This window comes from Panthera leo, chromosome B2 (assembly GCF_018350215.1).
Source record: "Panthera leo isolate Ple1 chromosome B2, P.leo_Ple1_pat1.1, whole genome shotgun sequence".
In the NCBI taxonomy this organism is placed as follows: domain Eukaryota; kingdom Metazoa; phylum Chordata; class Mammalia; order Carnivora; family Felidae; genus Panthera; species Panthera leo.
In genome coordinates, this window is record NC_056683.1 from 129133110 (window position 1) to 129141503 (window position 8394).

At 40.0% G+C, this 8394-nt stretch overlaps 1 pseudogene; it reads right to left on the bottom strand.

Moving 5' to 3' along the window:
- Window positions 1–1499: 1499 nt before the first annotated feature.
- Window positions 1500–5755, bottom strand: LOC122220459 (annotated as a pseudogene).
- Window positions 5756–8394: the final 2639 nt, after the last annotated feature.

The window sequence follows — 8394 nt, forward strand, 5'->3', positions numbered from 1 at the left end:
GACTACCCTCTCTCCACACATGACAGAGGAGAGGCTGTGTGATGACACAGCAAGGCGGCGGCAATCTATAAGCCAGGAAAAGAAGCCTTACCAGAAAACAAAATTGCTGGCACTTTGATCTTGGACTTCTAGACTCCAGAACTGTAAGTAAATCTGTTATTTAATCCAACCCAGTCTGTACCATTTTGTTATGGCAGACTAGTCAAGCAGACTAACACATCTACCCTTCTTGGATATTTCCAAGTATCTCTCCCAGGGAAGGACATGAAAAGGGAAGGACATTTAACACTGGGCTGGCCCAAACCTTAACCATCAGAGACCTTTTGTTTCAAGGTCTAGAAATACTAAATAAATCCTTTGAAATGAAAAATCTATACCAACTAACTGCATTAATGGCAGCCAACAAGAAAATCAAAACAAATAAAACTGGAACCTAGACCTCTACGTTTTCTTTTCCAAAATGTAAAGTATAAGGGGACATTTAGAAGACCCACAGATGTTTCACTGGTCTCCCTCCCACCATAGTCCACACTATTATCAGACCTACTAAGCCATCTCTTTCTTTAGACTTTCCTGATTTAGGCTTTTATTCCCTTCCAGCTGTTTTGATGGCACCAATACCATATAAAGAAATACTGGGTGATTTGAGATGAACTTTAACAAGACATGGACATGTATCTCACTAGAAAGCAGCTGATTCTATTACTACTCGGTACACTTCTTGTTAAGTAGTTCTGGGAGAGTTTTCTATCACAGGGCTGTGACATCTGCAGGCTTATGAGGTTCCTATGAGGGGTAGGTAATCAAATAAAATGTTTATTAAACACACCCACAAAGTGCTCCAAACAGAAGTTACGGCAAAGACTACAAATGTTTCCTGATATCCATTCCTCCCCTCTTTCTTTGTGATATAATCTCTGAATTTTAAAAGGACACAAGGGCACCCAGAATAAGGACATTTTCCAATGTTCCTTGAAGATAAGAGTTGTCATATTACTGACAAACAAGATGTAGGCATTTTAACTGTTACATGCAAATTCTGAAAATAGCATACTCTGAGAAGGAGCATACTCTTATTTTCCCCTCCTTCTTGGCTGGAATACTGACATGATAGAGCTTGGCTAGCCATCTTTAACCATGAGGCAGACAAAAAGAACAATGGTAAAAAACAGTTTAGAAACGGACCCACACAAGTGGATGGAAACTAGGTTTTCACCACTGCAATTCAATGAAGGAAATTCTTTTCAAAAAACGATTCTAGAGCACGTGGATTTCTATAATGAAAAACAAAAAGTAATCTAGATTCTTATCTCACATCATACAAAAACTATTGAGATAAATCACAGAATGGAACACAGATCTAAATGTGAACACAGATAATTAGTATCTTCATGACTGTGGAGTAGGCAAAGATTTCTTAAACAGGACACAAAACACAGTATTCAACAAAATTATAAACTGGATTTAAGAAATTCTGCTTGTCAAAAGACATCATTAAAAGAGAAAACAATAAAGTCACAGACTGAGAAGCTATGTGTAATACACATATTCAACAAAGGACTCTTATCCAGAATATAAGGAATTCCTACAAATCAATAAGATGACAAACAACCCAATAAAAATATGCAGAAGACATGAAAAAGTACTGCCTAAAAAAAGGAATCCAAATTATCTGAAACATTTGAAAGGGTGCTCAACATTATTAACAATGAGGGAATGGAAAAGAAAACGATGAGATACCACCTCACATCCACCAGAGGGCTTAAAATGAAAAGGAACAATATCAAGTCCTGCTGAAAATGTGGAACTGTTACAACTCTTCCATTTACTCACTCACCGTTGGTTGACCTGGCAGAATTTATTGAAACTAAACACATGGCTACCCCATGACTTTAAAATCCTAGTTTTAGATATATTCCCAAACAAAACACTGCAAATGTCACTAAAAGATCGTGCATGACTATTCATGGCAGCTTTTTTTTCTCAGTAAAATTTTATTCTGTAGTTAATTCCAAAGTTGACAGAGAAATGGATCAAATGTCCCAATCAGTTGCACTGATTGTGCAGAAAATGTTCATGACCACTTCATAGAAATTGTAGTTTCTCCTAAGTTAACAGAATATTTGGGATGGACACATCATGTCTAAATAGTTTAACCTGCAAGCATAAAGGATTAACAGCCAGAGGCAGACTGAGCTGTCGAGTATTTTATTGAAACAGGACCTGCACGGTACTATCACCATCCAGTCACCTCCCTCACCTGCCAAGGTGCTCGTGGGTGCAGGAAAAGGCCTAAGGCCCCAGTTGAGTCCAGATCCAACAGCATCAGAGGTACAGGACTCTGGACTGAGAAACTGGTTATCAAAGCAAGAGCCCAGATGAAAAGCATCTTCAGTTGACAAATATTGAAGTGACAAAAAGGTTTTAAGAAACGAGAAGAACGTATGACAAGAAGTTCTGAATAGAAGCACTGGCAGCCCCTCTTCCTCAGAGCCCCTCGTGCCTGATGGGCGTTGCTGACAAGCCTCAAGGGGCTTACGTGGCCAACTGTGGTCATGACCAAAGGCCCCCATGAGGACTGCCCGTGGTCCCCACAGACAGCGTTGGTGAGGCCTCCTCCTGGTAGACAATGCAGAAAATCCCGAGATAGCAATCGGGATGCTCTGCTCAGCACGACTCCTTTTTCCATCCTGGGCCTGAAGTATGGACTGAAATGCCACATTTTGGATTCTTTAGGTGTTCATATTTTTCATTCTCCTCCTTGAGAAATGCAGTGTAACTGTGCTGTGCAGCCTGTGGAGAGAAGACGGGAAGGAGCTGTGCTTTTGGTGGCACCCACTGGAGCCAGGCTGGGGGTGAAGAAGAGCAGGTCCTCAGGAGCAGGAGATCTCATCCAGAGGCATGAACCCTGTGTCCCCGAGGGTCCTGAGTAGCACTGGCATCAGGCAGGACTACCAGGTGGGCGATGCTGCCATTGCTGAGAAAGAGGTGGAGCCAGCCTTCTGGAGGGAACTACCCTGCCCAGTACCATGTAGCAGACGACGTTGGCACGGCAGATGAAGATCTCCTAACTGTCCTCCTGCTGCTTGGCGTCTGCCCAGTGGTTGTAGTTCTGGAAGGCGGTCTTGATCCGGGCTCTATCTTTGTAATACACTGTGTTCCAGTGGAACACAGGCAGGTCGGGCTTGATGGGGGTCTTCCCTTAGTAGGTCTGTGCTGACCTTGCAGATGCCTGGCAGATATTTGCTTACCATATTGGTGGTTTCTTTTGCATGGGTCATGGACAAATGGACAATTTTATTAAACTTCAACCCCAAGCTTGCAAGTTAGAGCCCAGTTAGTTAGTTCAGCTTGTTCATGACCCAGGGACGTTAGTGTGCGGTCTTTTCCAGGGAGGCATTCACGTGGTTGTGGGAATGCCTGATGAGGAAGACGGGTCACATGGCCTTGGCTTTGTGGTGGTCCAGCCCAGATGACCATTCTCCAGATTCTAGGTTCTTCTTCCGTAGGTTGTCTCCTGTCCCAGCTGGGGTCACAAATGCCCAGCCAATGGCATGTGGCCCCCGCAACCATGCCCACACCTTGAGCAGGTACGTCTCCACGTCCCTACCCACGCAGGGCTTCCCCAACATCATGGTCGAAAACAGCATGGCTGCTGAGCCCCTTACCATGGCACCTGTTGGCATGCCACGCCCACTCGACCTGTACTGGCCCTGTGCCCATAGCAGTTTTATTTGTAGTAGCCAAAATTAGAAGATAACCCAAACATCTATTAACAGAATGAATATACTATGGTATGTTGATACAATGGAATGTTTTAGAAAAATATGAGAAAAAATATATACACATGCATTAATATGGATGAATTTCAAAAATAGGCTATTATGAAAGAAGTCAGACAAAGGAATGCATATTATCTGGCTACCCTTACAGTCCAACAATAGACAAAACTAATCTGTAGAAATGGAAATCAGTACCTCTAGGGGAGGTACTAGGTGGGAGAAGCATGGAAATTTTCTCTTTCTGGATGGATGTAATATGGTCTTTCTTGATCTAGTGGCTATACAGGTATACATACAGAAAATTCACCAAGCTGTATATTTAAGATGGACATGCTTTCTATGCTTTACCCCTATGTATTTAATACCTCAGTACAAAGAGAAAAAGTACTTCATAAAAGATAACCAGACTATTTTTACCTTATCAGTTGCCTAGTAAATGTTATTAGGCAAATGCAAAACTATCTACTTAAAAACAAAGACCAAGCAAATTGTGCTTAGATCTCTGTTTCACTGACCCCCAGAAAAATCAAAATCAACCTTATCCATTAGTATCAAAAACTTGGAAGAAAAATCTGAAGAAAGTAGGAGTGTATCAGGTAGTCCACAGCAGCTACCTTAGTTACTGAAGTGAAGACTCTACGTAGCATATTGGCAATCTATGTGAAGCAATTTTAGTAGTGTTTTTCCATAAATACACCTATTTAATAATTTTAACTATTTGTAGTACCAAGGTAGTATGTCATAAAAGAAATAGCAAGAGCTTTTGACTCAGACAAACCAGTTTTGCCACTTACTAACTACACAGCATTGGGCAAGTTTCTTAATCTCTTTGATACTGAGTTTCTTCACAATTTAAAACAGAGACAATAATACTTACTTTGCAAAATTGTAGCACAATTATAGTAGGTATTTAAGAGTGGTAGCTATTTAGCAATAGCTCTTTGTATGCAAAGTATCATGGTAGGTACTGGAACTCTATCTCTAAGAACCCGACCAACTGGAAATGACATTTAGATATAAAGATTGGTGATGAAAGGTAAGAATTTAACAAGGGCTATAGATTACAAATTACAGGGTTCCTATCCAGCTAGGAGGATTGTGGAGTGAGTATCCTCTCAACAGAGCCTGGAAAATTTTTGGAAAATCCACTTAAAGCAGAGGAAATGGCATGAATAAAAAAGCATAGCCTCAAAAACAAAACAGTGACTTCAGGTTCTAATTAGTTGACTAACTAATGACTAACTGTGCCACTGGACTAAATCTAAGGAGAAAGACTACAAGGCTAGGAAAGCAAGCTGGGACTAGACAGAAAAGGACCAGTCAGGCTAAGAAGTCAAGGACCTGTTTTCTCAAGTCCTGGAATGTCACAGAAGGGTTCTTTTCAGGAACCAACCCCAGTGGTCACTGTACAGGAAAGGAAGGGAAGGAAAATCTCAATACAGGGAAAAATAGCATAGAATGATAAGGGCCTAACTCAAGATGCTGACAGGAAAGGGGGGGGGGGGGGACCAGGAAAAATATTAGAGTTCAATTTTATCAACTTTAAAAAAATGAACATTGAGTTTCCCCGAATATTCAAGTAGGCTTGCCTTCAACTTTTAAATGACTGACTGGCTTATAAGAGCAAAGAAGTATCCAAAAGCAGCAAAACATATTTCCAGGCACATAGAAAGTGCCCATACATACTGCTAGCAAATGAATCATTTAAAAAATTCCAAATATTGAAACCTCTACAATAATACAGTGTTCATGGTGAAACATGCAAAAGGGCTATAATCATTTTTTCCTTCCTGTTGAGTGACCATTCTTTTACAATACATGCCAAGTTTCGAATTTGCTCAGTTCAATATTTTAAAAGACTCATTTGCAAAAGCTATCTCTGTCTCTACCAGAAGACTCTGATATAAATCACTCTAGAAAGTTGGGAATATTGCCACTTCAGTTGCTAAGCTCTTGTGTAATTTTTTTTAAGGACTCTATCATTCATTGTCTTTTGCCATGGCAAAAAAAAAAAAAAAAAAAAAAAAAAAGCCACTATGACTCATGAATATTACATGAAAAAAATTTAAAAAGTTAATCCAGATCACATAAATATATGTAAGATTTACCCAACAGTACATGACAATTTAATAATTTATACAATTGTTAAAATAATTAAAATGAGAATAACCTACCACATTAAGGAACAAAGAAATGGGTGCTTCCTAGGGGCTAAGCATAATTGTTAGCCCTTTCTATGTAATAGCTCTCTTAATCCTCTCCACAACCTTCTATGGTAGACACTTGTTATCCACACCGTATAGTGAGAAAATCCAAATATAGAGAAGTAACTGTCAAAGATTACACTATATAAAAAGGGAGAGGCAGAACTAGGAATTGAACCCAGGCAGTCTAGCTCCAGAGTCAGAAAATGCCAGTTAATAAGTGTAGAAAGAACGAAAGAAATGGAGGGCCCCCTGGGTGGCTCAGTTTGGTTGAGCATCTGACTCTTGATTTTGATGGAGGTCATAATCTATCATTTGTAAGATCAAGCCCTGCATTGGGCTCTGTGCTGACAGTGTGGGGCCTACTTGGGGTTTTCTCTCTCCCTCTGCCCCTCCCCTGCTTGTGTGTGTGCTTGCTCTCTCTCAAAACAAACATTTAAAAAGAAAGAAGGAAGGAAATGGAAAATCATCATTAGAATACCACAATAATAACTGCTGCAGGCAAGATCAGTTGAATGCTAAAATTAGTGGGCTACACTTTGAGAAATAGCACATTTGCACAACTTCAAAACATTTATTAATTACCATGGTAGTTTTAACATATCCACAAATCATTTGATACTTTTCCCTCTCATCCCTTTGAGTGTAGACTTCCTTAAACAAAATAAAGTATAAGAAGTGAAAAGTAGTAATGTGTTACAATGGAGAAACCTGGCAAACACTGCCTAAACTATGTGATTAACATGTTGATGTGGAGATCCCGTGCCCCCAGATATGATGCAAAAAAGAGCACAACATTCCTCTGGTATTCTTTCCCCAAAGTCCATAACCTCAGTCCAATTGTGAGACTACACTGGACAAACCCAAAATGAGGGACACTGTATAAAATACAAAAGTGGCAGTGTCTGAAAGACTAAAATGTTTTCACAGATTGGAGCAGACTAGAAAGACTTGATAACTAAATGCCATGTGGTATATGGATCAGATCGTGGAACAGAAAAAGGACACTGGTGGAAAAACTGGGGAAATCTGAATAAAATATGTCATTCAGTTAATAGTATTGCACCAATGTTAATTTCTTAACTTTGGTAAATGTATCATGGTTATGTAAGATGTTAACATTAGAGGAAGCTAGGTGAAGGGTATACAGGAACACTCTATACTGTCTTTGCAAATATTCTATAAATCTAAAAGCATTTTATAAATAAAAGATTTAAAAGTTCAATACCCATTTGTGAAAACAAATGTCAGTAAATCAGGAATAAAAGGAAGTTTCCTCAATCTGGTAAAAGGCATCTATAAAAAAAAAAAAGTATACTAAATATCTTTTAAAATTTATTTTGAGACAGCATGTGTGTGCACATGTGCAAGAGAAAGGGGGGAGAGAGCAGGTGAGGGGTGGTGAGGGGCAAAGAGGGTGGGGGAGAGAGAGGGGAGGGGAGAGAATCCCAAGCAGACTCTGCATCTTCAGTGTTGTGGAGCCTAACGCAGGGCTCGAACTCACAAACTGCAAGACCATGACCTGAGCCAAAATCAAGAGTTGATGTTTCACCAACTGAGCCACCCAGGCACCCCTTTAGTGTCATAATCTTAATAGTGAAGAATTGAGGTATCCTCCTTTAAGATCAGGGGAAAGCAAGGGTACTTTTGTTGTTGTTGTTGTTTTTTGAGAGAGACAGAGAGCGAGAGTGAGCATGAGTGGGGCAGGGACAGAGGGAAAGAGAGAATCTTAAGCTCCATGCTGGGCATGGAGGCTGACTCAGGGCTGAGTCTTATTAAGACTGTGAGATCATGACCTGAGCCAAAATCAAGAGTCAGATGCTTAATCAACTGAACCACTCAGGAGCCCCAAGGCTGTCTATTTTAACACTTTTGTTAAATACTATTCTGCTATTCCCAGCCAGTGCAATAAGGCAAGAAAAATAAAAAAGTAATAGAGATTAGAAAGACAAAGTTAGAGGAGCCTAGGTGGCTCAGTTGGTTAAGCATCCAACTCTTAGTTTTGGCTCAGGTCATGCTCTCACAGTTTATGAATTCAAGCCCCAAGTCAGGCTTTGCACTGGCACTGTGGATGGAGCCTCTTTGGGATTCTCTCTCTCCCTCTCTCTCTCTGCCCCTGCCCTGCTTGCATGCTCTCTCTCTCAAAATAAACTTTAAAAAAAAAAAAAAAAAAAAAAGAAGGCAAAGTGAAACTTTTTATTTTTTTGCAGATGACATGATTGTGCATTTAGGAAATCTCCAACAACCTAGAAACTACCAGAACTGAAAAGTGCATTTAGTGAAATTATAGAATACAAGCTCAAAATACAAAAATCAACTGTATTTCTAGATACTAGCAAGAGGACTGGAAACAAAATTGAAAAAAGAGACCATTTACAACAGCATCCAAAAAAACCTCAAATGCCTAG